Below are 25299 nucleotides of genomic sequence, written 5' to 3' on the forward strand. Positions count from 1 at the left end.
CCTCAAAATGCTAAAATAACAAGAAAAGATCAGAAGGAAAAGAGAAAGGCATCGTACCCAATGCCAATGACTGCTCACATTAGATCTCCAGCAAACCTCTAAATCACACACACAAAAAAAGGCAAAAAAACTCATGATTCTAATTGAAGCTAATATTTTAACCACTGTGGATGAAAATAATATGCAATAATTTACTTACATCATTAACATAAAAATGACTGTTTTATGGTTTCTTCCCACACAAGTTGGATGGGTTCCAGTTACTTCACAGCTTTTAAACAGAACATAACACTTCTTCAAACTGAAGTCATCCTCATACTTACAAAAGTTTAAAAGCCAAAACAGGATACACCACACTCATGAGCCTCATTCTCATATTTGAAAAAGTAGTACCTAAGCACGTCCTTCCATTTTCCTTGTTTGTTTGTTACAGGCTGAGACCCTTGAGAACTTCTTGGCTCTTTTCTCTCAGTTATGGGCATTTACAACTTTTTTTCATCTTCTCAAGTTGGCCACCTACTTTCATAACATTTTAAATATTTTTAAAATTATTTATTAATTTTCACATCATCTGTCAGATTTGTCTTAAATTGGCCAAAGAAAACTAACAAAACTCTGCAAGCATACTGACAAGTGTGTGCACATGGTTGCATGTGATCCTATACCTCTACTTATAGGAACATCATTCACACTGTAAAGTTCAAGCATGAAGATTATAGCTTTTGGAAAACAAAAGGTAAAGCACCAGTAAAAATTTTTCCACATGCTCCAATACTTACTTATGTATTTTTCACCTTTAGACAGTTGATATACAATTTTTACTTCATTTACCATCATCCCGTTCAGAATTAATGCAAAAGTACATAGAGACAAATCAATCTGCTGACTAACCCCTAGAGTTAGAGGTGAGCAAGCTAATCATGGAATCAAACTCATTTTGCAAACACACTACCTACGTGTGCTCACATACACATCTCTCCCACGTGACTGGGCTTCCTTGTTCTTCTTTTCTAGTTAGCTCTCAGCACTGGTAGAAAGAGAACCTTTCCATTTTGATATCTGCAATCTTGTGCACACTACTAAACCAAAGTATTCAAAACACCTCGATAACACTTGCAAGGCTAAAAGGATTAAATTCACTGCTTAGATTTCATGTATGCTTTAAAGTATTATTGATTGATTGATCTATACTTACAGACACCACTAAAAATTTATTCTAGTCTTTTGGTCACGGGAAATGTGCCAAAATACAAGTCACCTCTGAAAGCACAATTCCCCATCAGCTGCAGGTTGCTATTAGACATTTAGAGTCTGCTGCCTGCCATTCAGAACAGATCTCCAAGATTAGACAATCTTTCATCACATTCATGGATATGAAAGTGCTGCTACACATTGAAAACTTGGCTTTTGTCACCGTTAAGAGCAAAAACACAAAACAATCAAACTAATAGAGCAGAGTAGTTAATCCCTAAAAGGCCTTGTGAGCAGATTCCTTGACAGTTTTGATAAATACGGAAATAGTTAAAGTGTCCTGACTTGTTAAACTTGCAGCCTCCTTATTAAATTTCTTGGCCCAAGCATGTACAGACTGCTGACTTGGCACTCCCAGAAGACCTTTGCTCACCTTTCTCAATAGACCCATGCTGATAAGTCTGAGTTTCCCCAAGAGTAGAACAAAGTCACACTTATTAAACTGTTTATTCAACTCAGAGTAAAGCAGCTCTCTCATGAAAGCAGACGTCAAAGCAAGAGAAAAATCTATAGGTATATGTATACAAGCATAGAAGATTAAAAAAAATTAAAATCTGAATGACTCATTCTTTAAAAAACAAACAAGATTGAGATGTCTTTCGGTTTCATGGAACACTAACCTCTAAAGAGTATCACTCACCTACATAAACTGGTGAAAAATAGTGTATTAGCTTAAAGAAACCAGCATTATTGAACTTAGCTATTAGCATTTTTTTACTCTTTTGTGTAATTCAGTAGCTGTCAGTACATATGACTATTAACAAGACGTGGTCAACAGACAGCTTACAACACATATTGTATAGTATCTTTTACCTTGCCACATCTGATTTTCTTTTTCTAACCAGTAAAAGAAAGTAGATAGCTTCAGTAACAAGAATAAAACGTAGTCATATAAAACGTGTGGGAGAGAACTCCAGTGCTTAAATACTACTGATTACTAATTATTTTGGGGAGAAGAAGCAGCAACACATTAATGCAAGCTCTGCAAACTAATTGGTTTTTCACAAGTGTCAAAACTGTTGATTGTGTCAGCCAAGCCTTCAGCTGCCCTTCTTGAGAGAGAAAATATATTACTGACACTTACAGATTAGATGCTTCTGAAAGGATATAATGCATTCACAATGTTTACAAATGGAAAATTGTTTCCATAAGGCATGATTACATTCAAAGATTATAATCCAGTCACTTCTGCAGTCAACATCTGAAAAATATTTCAACTGAGTTTGAACAATGGTGGCTTCTTTTCTCATTTGTGGAAAACTTCTTAATTGACCCTGCATACCACCCCAGCACCTATATATCTGTCAGTCATGACAACTGTGGTTGTATATGTTAGCTTTAATACGTTACATTAGAAATTATAAACTAAAATCTCTAATGCCTTTAGTCAGGTGACAGTGATAAACTGTCAAACTCTACTTCAGCCATCTCATCAAGATATGCAAAATTTACCCATACATGTAGATTTGCTCTGCCACAGTGTACAAATTTTTTTCAATAGTTAAGATTTTTTTTAAAAAATTACATAGAAGAATAAGTTGTTATATATTGAATATCACTGCTATTAAGCTGAACAGAACAGATAACGATAGCTTTAAATGAACCATAAATTACTGTTAAATTTGTAGAAGCAGTCTATGACAGGTATGACACTGGACTCCAATGAATACAATTACTAACCTAAATACTAACTAAAAGATATATGAACATTTTTTCAGCAACGCATACCACATTTTGAAAGGCACTCACATGCCAACCAGCAGGACATAAGGAAATGCAAACAAGCAAAAGTCCCAGAGAAGAGAACAAACATTGCAAAACAGCATAGTTAAATAAAAATAAACATGCAGGGAATAAAGAGGTAAAGTTTAAAAGCCAGAGGAAAAAAAAATTACAGGGCAAACCAAGACCAAGGTGCCACATTAAGGTCTTACCCAACCTGAGCTATTCTATGTGGCACCTATATAAATATAGAAAACATAGAAAACACAACCAAACATATAGACACTCTAGAAAACTATTTTACATTTATACTACAAAAAGCAGAGGATTACATTATGAACGTAGATACATCTACCTCACTTACAAAGCAGAAACCCTTTTCATGAATGCATTGTTTCCCAGAAACCACCAATTTAAGTATTCATGAATGGTCTGCATGCAAATACAAAACAAACATATTTCTAAATGAACAAGAGAAGCCAAAACAGAGGAAAATACAGAGCATGGGAAGACAAGGATGAGAGCAAAAATTCCCAGATTAGGAAGCGCTGAGCTATACAGACAGCACAACAGAGCTTCTGCTGCAAGAGTAAGAGCCTTACATTCACACATGCTACAATCCTTGTCACACACAGGGAAACACAACTGAGTACAAAACAGTCCACTGCATTTTTTCAGATACAAGTGACCTCCTGATACGTTGAAGCTGAGTGGGAAAAATGAGAAAACAAGAAGTAGCTGATTTGCTGAATACTCTGCAAAACAAGCTGAGTTTGATCCATAGGACTGACATGAACTTTTCAAGCTAATACTTCAGACTGACAGACAGAAGCAGCACATCTTAGCAACTGCAATTGCTGGTGGACTTCTACATGGTTGTCATTTCTGTGGCACAAAGATGCACAAATATGTTCATTAGGGTAATACTTCCCTACATGGTCGGAGGGAAAGAAGTGGTATAGTTGGTACGCAATGCCACTTCCCATGGAACTACATTGATTGGATTATTGTGATAGCTGTTTATACAGCTGATGATGAATTCCTAGTGTATGTTGATGACTGCAATTGCAGCTGGACTACTTCCTTTCCCTTAGCACTTAACCGCGCTCTTGGTTATTGAGTGGTATATGAATGCCTATGAAAAAAGTACAGGAAGATCAAACAAAAGTGATTCTTTCCTATTAGGCTTCCACCGCTACATTACATGTAACCTGCCAACACGAGATCAGTTAGTCTCTGACCTGCAGCAGCTGAAAGTAGCTGAATTCCAGATGGCTCTAAAAAGCTGCTTTTGAACAGCTCTCATATTATTTGTAACAACCTGACATGAAACATCAGAGCAAGCTCCCATGACTGATGACATCGCCAAACACAGGAAATCTCTGCTCATCCAGTGTGATGTGGTCCCAGCACACAGAGTACGGTACTATTTGAGTTCTATCCCATCTATTGCTACTGGAATATCAACACCACAATCTACTTTCTCTACACCAAAAAGCATTCACACAGCTTCCATGACACTGGCATCTCAAGATAAAATGCCATTACATTATACCCTATCACACTTCATATCCTGGACCCTTACTTTCCACAACAACTATTTCAGAAAGAAGAAAGGATTTGAGTCATTGTCCTGAGGTTTACTATGTGTGGACAACACACTATGCATGGTTTACTTGGCTGACCAGCAGAGCAAGTGCAGCCAGTGAGGTACACGCCTCCTTCAAAATATTTTTCTTTACAGACTTGGCAGGATGGTGAAGTTTTATATAAGGCTCAGAATGGGCTGCAAAGTTTCCCCTATTATACTGCAAAACAACTCAAAGAACAATTCCAAGCTAAAAACATGAGTTATTCTCCCCAAAAATACTGTCAAATGTAAATTAAGCACAGGCATTTAACTGCCGCTGAATTCACCTTGGCTAATACAAGCAGCAGTATCTGCAGTGAAAGATACATAAGAACAGATTTAGACAAATTCGGTAGTAAATTTAGGTCAATAGCAGAGTAATTCACATGGTTTTCATTGAACTATTTCAAAGAACTTTAACGAGAAAAAAGTTTGAAAAGTCTACTTTATTTCAATGTCACTATCACCTGGAGAAAATAGTTTAAAGGCCTTTACAAATTAACTCGCGTTACAAAATTATTTTGTTTTAGAAAACACGTGCTTCATTTCTCATAAATAACAAAATCGCTTCACATACGCTACAAGCCTCAGCTTTAAGCTACGTTATGTGACTCACGGACCAGTGACATGAGGTGCTGTCAAAAAGGGTATTTCTTTTGTACTGTATAATTATTAGCAATGTTAAAAACTTCTGCATTCTTAAGTAGAATGCTGTAATAAAAACTAATGAGCATTTCTGAAGTATCTTAACGATTCAAGGAGGAGAAAATTACAATGATGTCAATCCCAGGCTTCACAAGCACCACAGCAGGAGAACAACTGAAAAATGTAAGACTATTCAAAACAGATTGAAGTAACATGTTGGTTTCTCTTTTCAGTCCTAAATAGTTGCCCTCTGTGTTGCAGAAGATAGAGATTCATTTAGTCATTTAAGCCACATCTCCTGAGCACTGCCTGCAGGAGCATCCATCTAAATCAAGCTCTCCTGTTCCCAATATGACAATGCTATGTCCATCACAGATGATTTAACAAAAGTTCAAATGGCATACCAATATAATCCTAATGCTATCAGCTACTACAAAACACCACTAGTTTACACTTAATGCAGTGGGAGACAGTGAAATGAAGAAAGAGTTATAATGATCTTCTTTCACAGGAAATTCATTACATGAAGAAAATTTTCAGAAAAGAGGACAACTCTTTTTTTTTTTTTTCTTCTTTGGGTTCTCAAACAAGAAGATGCCAGAATTATAACACTGTTTACTGAACAAGGCTTCCACTTAAGAAAATGAAGTCTAAGAGAAAATATACATATATACATTAGGCTCCTATACCTGAGAGTTAGTACAGTTAGTACCTGCTAGCTAGAACTTCCCACTGTAAGATTTTAAAGTTCAGTAACATTCTGCAAGACCAAAGTCATCTTGTTTTAATTTTCAAAGATCAAGTTTAAAGCAAGGCTATAAAAAGACAATTACGTGTGTGCAGGATAGCTCTCAAGGAGAAATTACTCAATTTTTCCTCTTCGTTCCAAAGCTTGTAATCTAAGCTCATGCTACACACTAAAGTTCTGTCATGAACACCAAATCATTCTTTTCCTTCTGAAAGCAACATTAAGTGCTTCATAGCTGCTTTGCATTCAGAATACCTCTGTACTGAGAAGGGGATTAACTCAGTTTACAGATAGGGAACGGAGCCACGGACAGATTAAGTTAGAGTTTTGGGTGCCTGCTTTGAGCCACTCAAGACACAACTATCCAATTTAATATGCCATGTTCAAACATTAGACTTGTTAAAAAATGACTTCTACTGAATGTAATCGTAGGTGTGAGCACTTTACTTCTAATCCCACAAATCTAGTATCCAGAAAATGAGATGCACTATCAGTGATCAGCTATGAAAAATCTGCTTGGAATATTTAGCAATACTTAAGCATGCTTCTGCACAGTTACACAACCAAAGGCATATCTGATTCTCCAAGGAAGAATTCAGCTGTTCTGATTACGTATTATTCACTTCAGAAAATCAGCTTTTACAAACAGTGAGGTAATCTTGCATTGGCATGATTTGTTTAAATTTGAGTGGACATAATTACTTGAATCAGTACCAAATACTCCATTAGGTTCTTGAGAGTATGGATTTTTTTTTTTCAGCTCCTGTGTGTATATATATAAAATCATAACTTGAGAAATAGAAACTGCAACTCTTAATAATTTGCCTTCCTTCCCTACCACTGATCTTCAACACAATTTTTTCCTTCAGGTTGGCATATCAGATCAAAGCAAATGCAGGTGGAAGTTAGTCACTTTTGAGTACTGCAAGCACACATCAGACCAATAAAGCAGATTATGAAGCTCAAACAGCAACAGCAATTCAAAGTGGTTTTATGTATTTATCTTTGCCCAAAACTCAAACATGACAGATGAGTGTGGGTCCTTACACACAAGTAAAAAAAATACTGATCTCATTTTATACACGACATATTTGACACTATCACTTCAAATTGCATTTGGTCTCACTGTTGACTTTATGTTCAAAGCATCTGACATCCATGAATAATGCTGGGTCTGCCACTGATTCAGTGACCTTTGAAGTAGGCATTTTTTTCACTCCATACTTTAGTTTATCTGTAGAATAATCTATTTTTTAATCAAACAAGTTTCTAAAGGAATGTTTGTTTACAGTGTGATTTAAGATACTAATATAAAATATCTTAAGCTTTCAGAATGTTTAAAGTCTTGCTTAACAAGGTCAAGACACATATGGCATTTCTGTCCAAATTATTTGCATATATCGTTACCCTAGAAATTTCACTAAACGATCAAAAGTCAGGCCACAGTATCCTGCAACTTGCATTACCTTGTGGTGCTTCTCAGTAGATGATGCAAAGATAATCTGCTACGGCCACACAGGGATCTGAACACTCACTCGAAAAGAATGCAGTCTTCAAGAGCTAAGAGTAATTCCAGGTGTCTGCATGGATACCTATGTTTGTTTATCGAGATTCAAGAAAACCCAAATGACTGATAAAATATTCAGAATTTAGAACCTTCAGTGTCAACAGTTTGCTAGAAATCGTATGTTTTTCTTGGCCAAAAAAAAAAAAAAACCAACACCAAGGAAATGAGAGAGAAAATAGTCAGGACACCTTTTTATGCCAGAGCTGGATTTTTTTTTTCATAGAATGGTTTCCCTTGTAAATTTGTCTGCACCTAGTTTAATCAACAGAACCTACAGCTGTTATCAGGTTGTGCTTCCGTGTTCTATCCCATATAAAGTCTGTTTAATCAAGATAGAAGCTGGTGCAGAGTCCTTCTGCCTTAATTGGACTTGATATAAGGAAAAGCATAAATATTCAAGCTAATCACCAAAAAAGGTGCAATCAAGTGGAAGTTACAGAAAAGCTGCTTTCCTCTAACTTAAGAATATAAGCACAAGGGCAGAGGTCGCACTGCATTGCTCCCAACCACAGCAAAGACAACAGCTGTAGTTTAGGCTTCTTAATCTCAATAGTAAGATACTTCGCCTCACTTAGAGCCAACTAATTGAGCTGATGCTGGGTGGAGCGCACTAAAGATACTTTCAGCACAACTTGAGGTAATTGTTGTGACCATATTGGAATACTCTACAAGCTACAAAACATTTTTTTGAAAGGATATTATTTCAACAAGCTTGCTTTGAATTATTTTGGAAACTTCATTTGCTGTTATTCACATTTCTCATTTCCTGCAACCTCTCCCCTTCTCTCTTTCAGAACAGGGAGAGGAAGAAACTTGCCCGGAAGAATTACCTAACTTTTCAGAAGATACTTTTGTTGGAGGCTTGCTTCATTTGTCCTGTTTCTTTCAGTTGTCTAGGTTAATTAGATGCAGGGAGGGAACGTGGGAGTCTACTGCGAGTTTTTGTTAGTTTTCTACATTGTATTTATTGTTATTTCACATCAACTAGAACAATGAACAAGCTCTGCAAAAAGACATACTAGGGGGCATTCCCTAATTGGTAAGACCTTTGACATTTTTAACAGGGAATGTAAAAGGTTTCCAGTTAACAGCAGCATCACTAAGCTCTGCCAACACTGACAATATTGCTGAAAACTGACCTCATCTGTGACACCATCCGTCTCTGAGGAATACGAAAGGTCGTAAACACAGAACATTATTAGCAACAAGAAGTTTTGTCATTATGGAAGAATTTGTATTAAATATTTTGCTTTTTTAAACTAACAATATGTATTTCAGTAGTATTTAGAAGAAAAAGAAAAACTGTACTCTTAATCAGTGCCCACCAAAGTAAAAACCACAAAGCTGCCAGCTTCCTAACCCTAATGCTGAAATTCAATAGATAGGAAATCAGTAGATAGAAAAGGTGAAAGCTAGGGTTGCAGCAAGACGTGGAATTACACATCTGCATTCTCAGGTCATCTGCTACAACCAACATGGTGAAGCTCCTTATACCAACTCCCAGCCAACGGCCATTGAATGTGCATTCTCAGCAATCAGTTATTAGCATTCAAGTACTATTGGCTGGTCAACAAAATCAACTTTTAAAAAACTCTTAAGGAGCTTATTTACAGTCTTGAAAGTGGATTAAAGGGATATGAAGTACTGAGAGTCTTGCAGCATATTCTTGTAGTTCATTCTCACCTTTTCTGATACTCTCTTCAGTTCCTTCCCCCAGCTTCTCCCCAAAGCGTATGCACACAGCTCCCCATCACAAACCTCAGACAGAGATATTGCAATTCCCGGTAAGCATTTACAGCTAGACTTCATGCTTTCTCAATGCAAAGTCATTCCCTGTTTTCCTGAAGCGACTTGTCATAGAATCATACAAACACCAAGGTTGGAAAAGACCCACAGGATCACCCAGTCCAACCATCCACATATCACCAATAGTTCTCACTAAACCATGTCCCTCAGCACAGCGTCCAAACACTCCTTGAACACCTCCAGGATTGGTGACTCCACCACCTCCCTGGGCAGCCCATTCCAGTGTCAGTCCCTTGAGGAACTCCTATCCAAGAAGCATTCCTTCAATAAACTCTAACCAACCAAGACATACATATTTCTTCAGGAGCAATTCTTTACAAATCTGGGAAAAATGTATAAAATGGCAGAGTGAACAGCCTCAACACCTTAACAGGACACCAGATCACGATGACCTTTAAGAGCTGCATGACCCCAAGGCATTCTCTAAGGACTACAAAGTTTAAAAAGCACACTTAAAAAAACAATGTTCTTTTACACCTTTATTTGTGTGAATCCTTACAAAATTAAGATTACTTGAAAAGCAGAATAGCAATTCTATTACTGTCAGCTGAAAGCATAGTCTTTCTTTGAAACTATCACATTGCCTTATCGCGAGTCACGCAGTATCTCCTTCAGTGTCAGGTCAGCTCCTGTTTTTGCATATATGACAAGAAAGAGTCCATATAGCAAGAAAATTCCTGATGAGTTCTTCCTATCTAAGTGACAGGCTGGTTTACATTTGGACTACGCTAATCAGAAGGAAGTAACTATGGCACTGTATCCTGCTGCAAAATACAAGATCATGCTAAAGGTTTTTAGAATCTATTCAATCTCCCAAGATATTAGCAGAGAAATCCATACTGCCAGAGGAACAAAGTAACCATTTCAGCAAAATAACAAACATCTGGTACAATCTAAAAAAGGGAGATCTGGAACAGCCTCATGAGGTCGCCTATAAATTAAGATGTTTTTACGTGCCTCCAAACCCTGGATCTAGAATCAGTCTAGCCTAGCTATAATATCACCACTATCAACACCTCATTTTCTACACTAGTGTTTGGATTTAACATAACAATAGTAATTTCCCTCAGTACAGATAAACATGGTCAGGCTGAAGGTTGGCTTGCCTACTAACAAACTCTAAAACAATTCTTACTTCAAAAATATTTCCTCAAACTTCAACCACTCCAGATCTTACTTCACATCATCAATTAAAAAGTATAAGGCCTGTTACACGTAACCATTAGTTTTCTGCAAGCAGGCACAGAATCTGAATGCTTTGAATTTTTTTTGCCTGCTTTTTAATCCTGTTTCCAGTGGGGGGAAAACAAAACAAAAGAGCATATTAAAAGTAAATCCCTTTGAACTTGATCCCCTTGACCACACTAACTTTTTGTTTCCTAACAAGCATAAGGTAAGGCAAAGTAAGAAACAAAGATCCATGTGCCAGGAAACACAGTAGCAACTACAAAGTCTACTTACAACGCATTGAGGTCTTCCCCTAAACATAGCCAGTGTTTGCAGAATATTCTCATCATCAGGTAACTTTTTATTTTTAAGGTATTAGCAGAAATCTGAAGAAATCAGACTGGTTTCCAGAGTAAATTCCCTAATGATTGCTCTCTCTCAAGCATTGCCTTTACAGAAAAGTTCTGCTTTTCATTCCCTCCCTTAACTTTTGGCATCTTTTCCCCCCCCCACTCATGCTTGTCAGAGGGCACAAACCCACTGACCAGTACTTGCAGTGATTGAATTACAAAACAATAATAATTTTTAAAAGGCTTGTTGTAGGGGTAGAGTTTTCCTCATTCTTCCTAATGCTTTATTTTGGAAAAAGTACAACGTGCTGAGGAGGAGAAAAGGTCTCTATACACCAGCTTTACATTTTTCAAGAGCTTTGTATAAGTTGTCCTCCACTTCGGCTTTGCTGATGATCGTTTAACAAGAAAATTAAAAATACCCATTTAGGTGAAAGACAAACAAGTCTATTAACCTGAAAAAAAAAAAAATTAAAAGCAACTCATCACCCTTAGTTGCCTTTTGATGTCAAGGTCAGTTTTAGCTAGCTCAGGCATCTGGAGATTACACTAACAGAATGTAATGCAATTGCTTACTGAGGCATCTGTAAGTTTTTCCGGTACCCCAGTGCTACAGCCTTCCAAACCCCTGCTCTACAATAACGCTGAAGTGCAGTATCTAAACTTTATTAGTGAAGCACTAGGTAGAGACTAACTCATTAGACTATATTCAAGTACATCTGCTGCTCTGTAGATTAAGGATGAATCTCCCCAAATGCCTGCACCTCCCATTATTTCTTCAAACTCAAGTCAAGTAGATGCTCAGCAGTGTGACCAGTAAAAGACCTTTCCACAAGACACAATTACTTCAAAACAATGTCTTTTTTTTTTTTAATGTCTTTCACACATTAAGAACATTCCCAGGAACAGATATTTGCCTCCTCCTTAGAAGCTTTAAAGGACAACAGAGATGTGGTAAGTTTATTCAAAATTGTGTCAGCAATTCTAGAACGATGCTATAGCCATCAGACAAAATGACTACATCATTAGGCACAGCGACTGAAAGATAGTTTACAAAATCAGAGAGGACAGACTTCCACATCAGTTGGGAGTTCACCAGTTTTAATAAGAGAAGTACCACAAACTTGTCAATACAAAGATGTTAACAGCTGAGTCGGTGACAGCTTAACACCAAAACCCAGACCTCTCTAACACCATTCACTTAATTATTTTCTTTTTTGTAAGTCTTCAGTCTTTAAAACAGCTTGAACTTGGGGGAGCTCCTGTTTTCTGTCATTTGGCAACTCGTAATGTACAGGGCTGTTTCATTTAGAATAAAATGTTAGAAAAATAATCAACAGTAAATCACTGTTCTGTGCATTTAAAAATCTCATAAAGTGAAGAGTTGGAAAGCAGAGACGATTTGTGTAAAAATAGAGGGGAGGAGATGATTTGCTACTTGTGGCACAGGATTGTAATTTAATACATCTGAGTTCCATTCCATACATTAAATGGGAATACCATCATCTGCTTCACAGAAATGGAGATTTTATTCATCAGCATTTGCAAAACATTTTGAGATCAAGATAAAATATTTTAGCGAAACAATTATTAGAGCATTGCTTTATCTTATAAAATATCTTACAAAGCACATGGACAGTTCAGCAAAAATAAAGAGGAGCTGTTCTGTTTAGAAGTCATGTTACAAAAAAAGAAAAGCAGTAGATACATAAATATCAGTGCCACGACTTCCTGAGCAGAGAACATACAAACTTCAAGTGGAGCACAAACTCAGTCTCTTAATTCAACAACTGACCTTAAATATTTAAACTTAAAAAATACCAGCCTTACTGAAGTGCATATAAATTCATGACTGATGCTCCTAAAGCAATGAACAGCAGGCAGAAGCAGAACAGATAATGCAGACAGGTGTCCCACTGATGTACCTTAGTAAAAATGTAAAAATACCCAAAAGAAGTCATCTTTGCTTCATCCTAGCAACAAGTCCTGTTCTTAATGGCAGATGAGAAATTCCTCTGTAATGTGCACGCTAACCTAAAACAAACCGGTCTGAAAATTACCCAAAATATTGAAATGACTCAACACTCAAATGGCAAATTACATTGGTCCTTTGTTTAAGGGCCTGTTTTTAAACAGAACTGCTGGCCAGTCCCCCTCCACTGCACCCTATATAGAGGCAGTAGAGTCCTGTCCTGATGTTCTTTCTCTAAAATCCCACACAGATAAAATTAAAAGCTAGACAGTACAGCAATACTATTAAAACATGAAATTGCTCCACAGCACCACATCTTAGCCCTGCTGACAGTAGCTCTCATTATTTGCATATCCTATGACCAGAGAAGGAAGATTACTTCCCTAATATCCTATTAAGATGATTCTGAGCTTCATCAGCACACATACCATATCTGGCTGGGCCAGAGCAAACTTCACAAGCATAACACCATGTGAGCTGCTTAGACTTGTGACCAGAACAGTGTTTATAACACACTGGTGTTTTTGCTATTTGCTGAGCAGCACTCAGACAGCAAAGCCTTCTCTGCTTGACAATCTACCCTCACAGTCAGTAGGCCAGGAGGGGGCACAGCTGAGACAACTGTTTTGAATTGATCAAAAAGATGTATTCAACAATAGATAACATCAGACAGGCTTAGCAATAATGCTTGGATGGCAGTGGAGATAGCTATTGATCAGAAGCTGGCTGGGCTTTTTAGCCTGCTGATGAGATGTAGTGAGCAACTGCTTCTGCATTACTTACATTTTCTTGTTCCCCACCCATTAAACTGCCTTTGTCTGGACCACTGAGGACTTCTGTTTTAGTCTTCTAGTTCTCTGCCCTATCCCACTGAAGGGGAAAGAAGAGCAAGCGAGTAGCTATTACGTGCTGCTGACCAGGGCCAACCCACCAGGAGAAGACAAAGAATAAGTACATTTTATTGGCTCACCAGTGTTACAGAAAATAAAAGACCCTTAGTCTCTCAAGGTCAATTGAATACAAAGAAATAAGTTATTTCTCAGCTTGAAGACACTGTATATTTACTTACATGCTAGCCTGAACATAGAGTTGAAACTGGATGATTTTTAGAGATCCCTTCCAACCCAAATCATTCTACGATACTTCCCTTACTACACTGCTTCCAAGCTTAACCCAAAGTTGCCTCAAATGGAAATCTGAGAACCAGATTTTGAACCAGGTCCTCTAGAATCTGAAGTTCATAGTGAAGTCCACACACAAAGACAAGTTTTGGTTTGCATTGCAAAGAGTAGTAGTTCTACACAAAACTTGATCTTCTTACATTTTAAGCAAGATTTTTTTTGTTTGTTTGTTTTAAATACCCTTCCTGCTTTGCCACAGAACTGTCAAAGCACAATGTAAATTGTGAACAATCCAGATGTCAAAAGGAACTCTAAGAGGGTTATTTCAACTGTAATTTCCTCCTGTAGGAGAAATCTGAAAGCTATTCTTGCAACTGTTTAAAAGTAAGAAAAATGCTGTTTCACACCTGATTTTTTTAGTAAGATAATGAAGATCCATTATTTCTTCCTGCAAGTCACCTTGTTAAAAAACTATTCTTTTCAACACCACAAATATAGACAGTTGGTTCTTGGGAAAGTGGCACAGTTACTATTCCAGTTTGCACATAATGGAAGAATCCTTTGCTCTACTTTCTGAAGTCAGACTGTTACCAAAAAGGTAAGATGTAATTAAATCCTGTATATTCAGACTCTACAGCAGTACTTTGGGGGGAAAAAAAGTCTTTCATCTTAAGTGGACACATCTGCCTTCACAATATAAAAAAGATTGCAAAATAGTAGTTTAATTGCAATCAAACATTATTCAAGTTTGAGATTATACTCTGCACTAAAGTTACTGTAATGACAGAAGTTTTATGCAAAGGAAGTCTACAATGACTTACAAACATTGCTGAAAACTAAAGATTTGTGAGAGTCCAGAAAAAAGCCATTTGCTGATAACTGTTTGGAATAGATGTTTCAGTGTTCTCCATGGTGGAAAATAAATAAATAAAGCAGCAGATGGAAATAAATGGAAAAGGAAGTTGCAGAGAGTTTGAAAGCGCTACAGAGAATTTTTGGGTTAAGTACTGACTGAAAGCGGCTGTGAAATACTGGAAAAGAAACTTGGTCTGTTTTTCTTCTGGCACTCGGACAAGGGAAACTTGGTACACCATTCATAACTAAGAAGGAAACCATCACAAGACATGTCTCTATCGCCTTTTTCCTCATATGTATCAATCTGCAAGAATCCATATTTTTGGCTTTATAAGTTCCTTCTTTGTTTGTAAATTTCAACTCAAACTAAAATCCGCTCCCTTTTAGGAAAACTTAATCTACTTCCAGATAAGGTCAAGCAGTGCAACTTATCTGAAGCTTAAAAATTGCTTTTAAACTTAATGGAAAAATGAGTTTAGTATTTCATTACATTAGTAAGTAAACAAATAATTTGATAAACAACACTTAAGTGCATCAGCTCTTGAAAAGGACACTGACAACTTGCCAACACACAAAGAAGCAAGACTTAACAGAGCAAAGAATAATTCTTCCAGAAAAATAAGATTACCAGCTTAAAGACAGATCAGAGATATGGAGGTCGTCTTTTGTTCAAACATGTAATCCTTGAACACCTGCAGAGATTTCAATGGAATTATGAATGGCTGCAAAAAAAAAAAAAAAAAAATCAATTTCCTACATGTGTATTTTTTATTCTGTGTTTTTTTCAAGCTAAATACTTAGTTATTTAGAATACAGTTGCAAGCCACCACATTTTGCAAGTGTTATTAACTAAGCGGACAGCTTTAAAATAAATAAAGCTTACTGCACCACCTTACTTTTTGTCTGTCAGAATTACATTTACATTGTGATTCTTACAGAGTTCACAAAGCCTAATAGCAGATTAATTCAAGAGACTGCTTCTGTCTAGCCTGAAGTACTTAAACTCAGTAAATGAACTCAAATCTTCGCTTTTGTCCTCACAAGTACACCTAGACCACCATCATTCTTTTTCCACCCATATAAAGAGTAAGAACACATTGTTCTTTTTCTAGTACATATTAAGAGTAGTGCTCTGCACTAGAAACTGACTTTCCAACTGAATTTCCAGGTCACCACTGGAATTCTACTGCTAATCTCCTTTACTTCTATCACCAAGAGTCCCTGTAGGATCCTTTGGTTTTAGAAACTACTGATCCAAGTAATCCTCCCCTCCCCATCACCTGTGGTTTTGTTATGGAACATGAGGATATAGATACCAGATAGGATCTCACAAGTTTCCAGAAAGAGAAGCATAATACAACACAGCCTTTTGAGACAGCCCCCTCAACTAGCATTCAAATCATTTACAGTGGGCCAAAGGTGTATATGAATAGAGCAACCAGTTTTCTGGAGACTGAGTATTTTCCTTTTAAGTCCCTCCTGAATATCCAGCAAGTAAGAGCCGCTATTTCTGTTACATATGTGGCCAAATACCACATTTAGGAAGCCAAAGCATTTCCTGAGCACACAGCAGTATTCAAAGATCTGTCAAATCTCCTTTCTCCTATCATTAAAGACAACTTAAGCATCAAACAAACTACATTTATGTTAAGGCTGTGTAACCAACTGACAATTGCCCAGGAAATTCAGAGTTTGAAAACTTCAATTAATAGCTTTAGGAGGGCTTTATTTTTTCCTTCCAATCATAGTAATAATTAGAAGGTGTCAATGATTCCTCTTCCAAAATTGACCTACACCTATTAACACACACAAAAAGCCTATGTAGAAGCATTTAAGCAGGTAACTGTAAACAGCAGACAAAATAAGTACACAAAAAGAGAGAAAGCACCACAGCAATTTGCACCGCATCATTTCAAAGAGCAAGATCAGAGCTCAGCTCTCGAGTGGTTCTGAGTCAATTACAGACATTTCAATGCACACTGAATGCTGACTCTGCCCACTCAATGACATTTATCACATTAGATACTCTGGGTAAAATCCACTGCTAATATAAAAGGGCTTCTGGGAACCATTTTGAACAATAAGAAATTCATAGCAAAGCCATTTGCAAAAGGGTAGAGATACCTAGACTTGGTATGGAACCTCAGTATTTGAATGACATGCATATGATTTGTCTATCTTCGTGACAACAGAGGAGAGAGGTTTTTGCTCAGCTACCACTCTCCATACACTGCAAAGCAGTAACGAAAAATTGCATTTAAGACTGGATACATGAACCGCAACTCAAAGAATCCCAGCAATTGAGAAATGTGCCATTTCCTTCTCCAAGTTACTGTCTGTATCACATGCTCCCCTCTGACAAATACTAAGATAGCTGCCACTTCGTATGGAATTAGACTTAAGAGATCTCAAAAAAATAAAGTGAAAACAGTCTCTGGCTGCCCCAGAAATTGCATAATGTCACCTTGGGAGGATGCAAGGAGTTCCAGCCAGCCGTGTTACAGATGTTCAGGATATTGCCAGTGTTTGAACTGTGTGTGCGGGCCGGGAAGGAGGGGAGAACAAAAATCACCTTAAAAGGAACAGATAAATGCAACACAGCAGTAAAACACAGCTACATTACCTTAGTTCACTCATGTTATTAGAACATTCAGGATTTAGCAGACCTTCAAGAAAGATCGCCAGAGCCTTCTCTCTATTTATTGCATCTACAGTAAGATAGTGATATGAGTTGTTCTGCCATTTAAAATAGAAGGATACATGAGAATCTGGGTGAATGAAGCTTTGGTTAAGGCAAGATGTTCAAAAACACTTTTCCATATTCAAAACCTCTAGATCTTACCATCTACTGATACCCTCAAGTAGAAAATGTGTAAGGGAGAGCAAGTATCTGAAAGCTTGCATTACTCCTACCTCTCTATGGCATGCATTACTCATACCTCTCTATGGTCACGGCAGCCAGGCATACTTGCTGGGGACTGCAGATGGTAGTAAGGACACTGGCTCAAGAAGCTAACCCATTAAGACCGCAGACAGACAGATATTTCATTTTATACTAGCATAAATATATTTTAGTTAGATTAAATCCTTAATGCTATAGAGAACATAGGGGTGCCACAAAGTTGTACAGACCTCCTCAAAGAGAGGCATTTCCCAGAGCTGTTTCCCGCTTTTACGTGAACAGTACTTTATTCCATGATTTTGTTGGCACTAAACATTTGAAAGAATGAGCTCACCTTCTCACTTTTGGGAAATTGGGAGGTGCATTAAACATGATTCTTTACACATTTCATGGATTAAGGACTTGCAGACATCTTCCTTGGATGTTAAGTTACCCAACTCTGTAGGGGATCCAAGAGACTCATCATTTCCTGAAACAGCTTCACACTCGTGAGGTAATACTTGAATGCCAATGAACTTGAAACACCATTTTAGGACAAAGAATATCTTTCAGGCAGGCTGCTAACATGAAGCAGAAGCAGCAGTAAGCTATTCTGGACTGAAATAACATACCCCTATATAAATTTTCAGAGGCATATGACAGAACTGTGCCCTTAGCAGAGATGAGGATTGTTCTGTCTGCAGCCCAAGCTCAGATTGCAGAACCAACTCTCAGTTAATGAATGCTTCTCACTAAATTCTGAGAGATAAGTGCATCAAAAACACTTCCTAGATACCAGAAAAAAAAAAAAAACCAACACTGGAAATAGCAAATTTTACTTTAAGCTCTGTGTTTTTGCAAAATAAGAAAATGAAGCCATTTGCACCAAGAAAAACCAATAAATGTATTTACAGTACTTAAATGTTGATTTTGATTTAGATTTAAATGAAGAAAGCTGGTAAAGCATTCAACTTTGGACTCGCATCAAAATAATCACATCTTGCTCCAAACAATAGTCAGGTAAGGGAAAGCCTACAAAAACACTAATTAACCTGTTAGAGTTAGCTATTATCTTTCCCTCGTTGTTAGTTAGATGTTAATGGTCATTATGAAGAGAAGTTCTTTCAGAACTGCTTCAATATCTTCCAAAGTATCAGTATTTGTAAGACATCTAGAACAAAAACCTGTAAATTCCAAATTCTAATGTGCTTTTAGACAAAGTAAACCATTAAATAGCATATTATACTAGCATCAGGACACATTGGAATAAATAGGAAGGTGAGCATTATTTCAGGAAAACTGAGAACAGGTTAACATTGTGTCAAAAAAAAAAAAAAAAGTACCATACTCCAAAAGTAATATCTACATCCAAAGGCTTTCCATGCTCACCTTCCAGAAAGTGCAAATACAGCAGCTCCAAAAGGAGTTCTGAGGTAGCAGTAAGACAGCCTAAAAGGGTCACAAGTAAGGTTGCTATAGAGGATTGGTTGTTAATGGAGGAGTTTTTTGTTAGGATCAGTAAAAACATCATACAATCATTTTACTTCATGTGTCTGCCTATGCTGTTCCACATCTCAGACCAGGTACCTACAATCATGATCTTTATCTTCACTCTATTGCCTAACAAGGGCTGAGCAAAGCACATGTAACTCAGATTAATAGCATCCACTGGAAAAAGCAACAGAATATATTTTAATTTCATGTTTAATATGTGATAGTGCAGTTTTTGCAAAACCTGAGATGCATATGGTCAACAAAAACTACACACACTGCCCCCATCCTTTTCAGAAGACCCATGCCAGTCACAAAAGATTACTGTACAGAAAGATTGCTTGTGTTGTTTAATTGAAATTGTTTGCTCATCATACATGCCATGACATAGACTTTATAATTAAAAAAATGCAAAGAAAAGCAAGCATCACTATCACATTCCATAGCACACACCAACACTTTCATGAGCACCACCAGTAGAAATCTAACATGCTTATATTTAGACATATTTTGAAATATAGAACATTAAGCTGGTTGCTGTTAATGTCTTAATAAAAACAGAGTCCAAGCCCTGCCTTAATTATGCTTTCCAAAATCTTACTTTCATTTGTAGACCTTGTACTTAGCATACCAGTACCAGAACAGTAACTCAACTTATATCTAACAAATGCCAGTTCCTATGCTACTGTATTAATCTGCTTTATCTATTCTGAACCAGATAAAACAACTTGCTGGTCTGAGTGGGCCACAAAATCTGAAAACTAGGTTTTGTTATGTCCTTTTCCATATATTAACACATCCTTGCTGAAGAAATAGTTGCTTTTTTGGAGGGAACAGTAAAGATTAAAAAAGAACTTAAAAGATGACTCATATTTCTGCCAGTTCAAATTGAAAGAACATCTGCCTCTCAGGTCTCCCCCAAACCATCTGAATGTTTGTTACCTGATTATAGATTTCTTTTTATGAAAACAAAACCAAGAAAAGCAAAGCTAGATGCAAATATGACACAAAAAGCCTTGAGACAAAGGGAAAAAAGATTTTATATATGTATAAAACTTGAAAAACAAGATTTAATGATGGTGAGTGAAAACAAATCAGTCAGGGTGACCTCGTACTTCATTACCACAGCAAACAATTATAAATCTTGAAGTAGCTGATGACTGTAGCTCCTAACCTCATAGTGCTGAATAACAGAAGACAGAGTCACAATATTTAAATCAAACTGAAAGGAGAACATGCAACAACCACCTCAGACATCTGTACAGTAGTAGTTATCCTTCAGAATTTCCATTAGAAGTTACAAACTCAGTGCAAGATACTTAGAAGCCTCTTTACCACTGCTAAATTCAAGCAGCTGGATTCTGTTCTCTATTCCTTTTAGCAGGCATGTATTTTGCTCTTTTATCATAATCTTTACACAGAAAGATCTTGTAGAAAGGTACTGCAAAGCTGTTGAGATGCTAGTAACATTTGAAAATTAAGTACTTTCTCAAATTACATTAGCTTCCAACTTTGGTAACTCTATTTTGAGAATTGATACTACTGGTATCTCGAGTGCAAGTCCAGAAATGAATATATATGCTCAGCATGGCAGGAAGTAGTCCAGTAATATATGGTTATACACACATGTAAAACATTGTGTTTACTACGTATCATTTATTTTTATTCTGCTAATTTAATCCAAGAGATTTGGCAATTTACAGTCCATAGGTATCAAGTACAGATGCATTAAAACGTTTACCTTCAGCTGAAGGAAACTAAGATGTGTTCCTACAAACATGGATGTACCTGTGTCACTAACACACAACATATCAAGTCAGTGGTGCTTCCCAATAAAAATCAGATAGATCTGGAAAGCAAGGTAACGCCATTAATACAGGTACAGTTGGTAAAGAGAACATCACACCCTATGCAGCACCTACAGAAAGCATCCAACTGTGCTGTACAAGTTCCATAATCATTTTTTCACTTCAAGTTCCAAACAAGCCCAGCAAGTTCTGCAAGGCTAGTAAATTCTGCACTGTAGCAGTAGTGCATAAGGGCACACAAAGGTAGCTTTAAGAGCTGTGTACTGAGAGCAAGTCCATGTAAACTAAACATGCTGTAAACTGCTCACACCATTCTTCCAGCCCTGAGATCTTACTTCTTTAGTTTAAAATTTCCACAGAAGGATCTAAAACAAATTCATACCAGATTTCCACCAGCCAATTTTCTCTTAGCTGAGATTTCAGTACTGAAGTCCACTGAGTTCCTGATATGAAAGAACCATCCCTATCTCTTTAAAAAAAATTATGTGCAGTACACACAGCCACAGAAGGATGAAAAGTAACAGGCAGCCATCATAACCACATTTCAATGGAGATTAAGAACAGGAATAGTATCCAAACTGGCAAAATTCAGCACAAACTGGGTCAACTAAACACTATCATAGCTGAGGGGTTCTCTATGATACTGCTGTTGTAGCTGATAAATTGATTTCTTATAAAAAAGCTAAGAGAAAGGTGTTGAAAAACAATTCACAGGCATAACTGTAAGACTTTCCTCCCATGGATCAGAAATCAGTAATATTTGAAGCTTATCTGCAATATTATTGAGACCTGAATCTCAGGCACTGAGGGGTGAACAGGACCTGTGTTATCCTTATAATCTGACAACTGATGTGTATCTTATAACCAAACTATCCACATTAAATGGATGGATTTAAAAATAGTTTTCCTAAAATAGTTGTCATAAAATATTTCACTGTCAGTTGAACATAAGCCTTTTGCAATAAATAAGCTTTTCTAACAAGGAAAATAATAAAATGAAGGATCAGGCACCATCTACAGCAAAGCCTTAATATTCTTGCTCTTTTGCTTTGCTGCTGAAATGTGCAAATCGTGCTCAGCTGAAGAAAAGGTGTACCACCTTGTAACAACAGAGCAGGTCATGATACTTCAGCCTGTTCCCCTTTCAAAACTCCGTGCAATGGTCCCATTTTTCTTCTTAATAGCCTACCTTTATATAGAATCAAGGCCACACATTTGTGTTGGACAGGCATTTTTCCATTCCTACAATCTTCAAAGTATTTCATATTAAAATAAGTATGTGGGCTATCACCAAGTTCTGTCTCAAACAGAACAGTATTTTTAAGAGATTAAATACTTGTGTAAAGCGTCCAAACACGTATTTTAAATTTCAAAGATTTTCTTACACAATGATCACTTACAATCTTCTTGTAATTCACAAGTAGGACAAGAAAAGTATACTAAGAAGATCTCACTGGACTGTTTCACTTGCTGTTATTCTTTATGAATTCCATTCTGCTACGTGAGATTCTCAGCCTTGCAACACCCAGTAGTCAAACATAGCAGAGTACCACTTAAACATTCAGGAAGCCAGTGTTGTTTACTTTGAGGTTCACCTTCAAATGAATATGGAATCCATACACCATATATTCTGGTTATCTTTGTTATGAAACACTTCCAGGGTTTAGCCCACTGGACATGTTGAAATCAAATCTTCAGCTACACAAAAACAAGCCTCACTCAGATTCAAATGCCTACAGGGAAAACAGCTTCTACTCAAAGCAGCACAACTTTCGTACATCCCTTGAAGTTTTAATTCTTACCCAGTTCTGCATTAGTACCTATAGTTTCATCTCTGACAAGTAAAGTTGTACCACACTCACTCTACTTTCCCCCTTTTTATGTTCCCTTCCCAAACCTTCCCAACAGTCAGCCAGTCTTTCTGGGCTGAATATTAAAGGATCAGAGCACCTGACAACTAGTTAAAAAGATCTGCTCTTCAGTGAAAATGGGGAAGGGGGAATATAGGGTCATTTTATTATTGTTCTTAAATCTCCCTTCAGCATTTGCATTTGAAAACAAAAGCAGAAGTGTTTTAAAATGAAACAGTATTTTCATTTTCTTGCATTCCATTTCTCCATTTACTAGCTGATGTCTAACTAGATTTACAGCAAAGCACTGCCACTCCATTAAATGTTACAGTAAATCACAAACAACTCTCTGCCTTAGGTTTCAAATGCTTAAACATCCTGGAACCACAGCTTCAATATGCGCAGAATGCAGATGAAAGTAAGCAGAGTTTAATTCAATTTGTCATCTTTCACATGAGACTTGAAAAACCTCATGGCATTTCTAATGAAACCAATAGACATGACCAAAATCAGTCACATTTTTGTCCACATCATTTGACTGCTGTCTCAACTCAGAGATGACTGCACTACTGCAACAGCATAGCCGTTCCATATATAAGACCAAACTGGTGGAGAAAGTCTGCTTATTCTTGCCAGTTGTTTTCAGTAAGTTAATAATATTTGTCACTTCGTGAAGCATGTTTCATTAGTAGAAAGATTCCTCCTTAAATGAGATTTACTGAGGTACACATGCTAGGTTTGACACTATTACAAAAATAAGTGCAATCTGTCTGTTGCAAATAGTGTTCCTACTGTTGTAGTACAAAGCAAATCCATTCAAAGACACTATGAATTTAATTAAAGGGAAAAAACAGTACTCCTTTTCCCCAGATATCACCCTTCTAAAGACTCACTTAAACATCCAATTCCCCACCAACACATCCTCACTAATGATATACACCACTTTAAGAAGGAAAAGTATATCACAGAATCTAAGCTAATACATTTTGTTAAATAGCACAGAATTAATTCCAAAGGGAATGAAATCAGCAAAAGCGAAGGGTGGAAAACTGTGCTATCAGTATGGAGCATGGGGCAAACCAGGTTTGGGAAAAAGCACAAGAAATGCACATGAAACACCACGAAGCTTTGCTACCATGAAAATGGAGCCAATGAGCAATTCCCGCTTCCACACACCAACTCTCCCACTATACCTACTCAAGTAGCTCTCATTTTCATACTCACAACCTTCAAATTATTCAGTTGAAGTGGGTTTAAAGCTCTGTGAACAGATAGGTTTGTTCTATCAGTTGTGAATGACCTCCTCCCTATAGCTTCCTTAAATTAGTTGCTGTGTCCTCCACAAATTAAATAGTCTTGGCACCTCATTTGCATAGATCTAAGAAAAGCTATGGAAGCTAAACTAAGAAAGTAATTAGTTTCAAAGCAAAATGCTCGATGTCATACAGAGTAGCACACTGCTATCATTCTTAGCAAGTCAGAAAAGGGAAAGTGTCTTAAAAAAGCAACAGAAAAACCCAAAGTAAAATAAAATTATGATAGAACAAAAATCTCAATGTAAAGCATAATCACTACAACCTAAGCTCCAGGGTCACGTTATCAGGTGATGTTATTTTGGAAAGGACAAGAAAACTTTGTCAACCTAATTATAGGTCAAAAGATGTGATGCCCTTTACGAAGAACATCTGTTTTGCTGATATAAACACACAATTCCATGTCATGTTATTGAAAGCTCTACTTTAAGATGCTCCTTCCCATTAAATCCTGTACTATGGAATACTCAAGCTAATAGCATTCCAAGATTAAGCAAAGATAGGTTACAGGGAAAACAGCTTACTCATTAAATGACAATTTTACATTATTTCCTTCTTATTTATTCTGCAATGGACTTAAATGAGAGATACAACAGATATTGATATTTTATGCATGGGAGCGACTGGTTTGACCATCATACCCAAATAGTCTGAGACTTCCTTGTAATTTGGATCCTAAACCTCCATGATCTCTTCAGAGTTGAGCTTATTTTGATCTGATGTTAAGGCAAAACAACAAACAGCTGTAACTGTCCCTCACCTTTGCTTTTTCAAAACTTGGAATTAAACTGACTCACTCAGTGTTGTAATACTTCCATTTAACTTTCATTTAAAAGATCAATATCAGAAAAGCATTATCTTGCATTTTGTAGTAAAATCAAGCAATGAAGATAATATGTTTAATTCACAATGTGGTACCTCATCAAATTCACTGAGTTTAAATTGGCAGAAACTTCTTTTTTTCCTACATTTTCCACATTTTGGAATAATTTCATTTAATTCACATGTTCTGTTTTTTTAATGCTTAGCATGTAGAAATGTGCATGCAAGAGACTTTTAAAGAGTACTCAAAATAATTATTTGTATTTTTGTGAAAATTAATTGTAACTAACTGTATAGTTC

General features: G+C 36.8%; 1 protein-coding gene across 5 annotated transcripts in view; it reads right to left on the reverse strand.

Moving 5' to 3' along the window:
• Positions 1-25299, reverse strand: part of RAD51B (RAD51 paralog B) — a 345355-nt gene that overhangs the window by 285968 nt on the left and 34088 nt on the right. The gene's annotated exons all lie outside the window — the stretch shown is intronic.

This window comes from Lagopus leucura, unplaced genomic scaffold, assembly GCF_019238085.1.
Source record: "Lagopus leucura isolate 7727_CA_CO unplaced genomic scaffold, USGS_WTPT01 Super-Scaffold_1, whole genome shotgun sequence".
Lineage (NCBI taxonomy): Eukaryota > Metazoa > Chordata > Aves > Galliformes > Phasianidae > Lagopus > Lagopus leucura.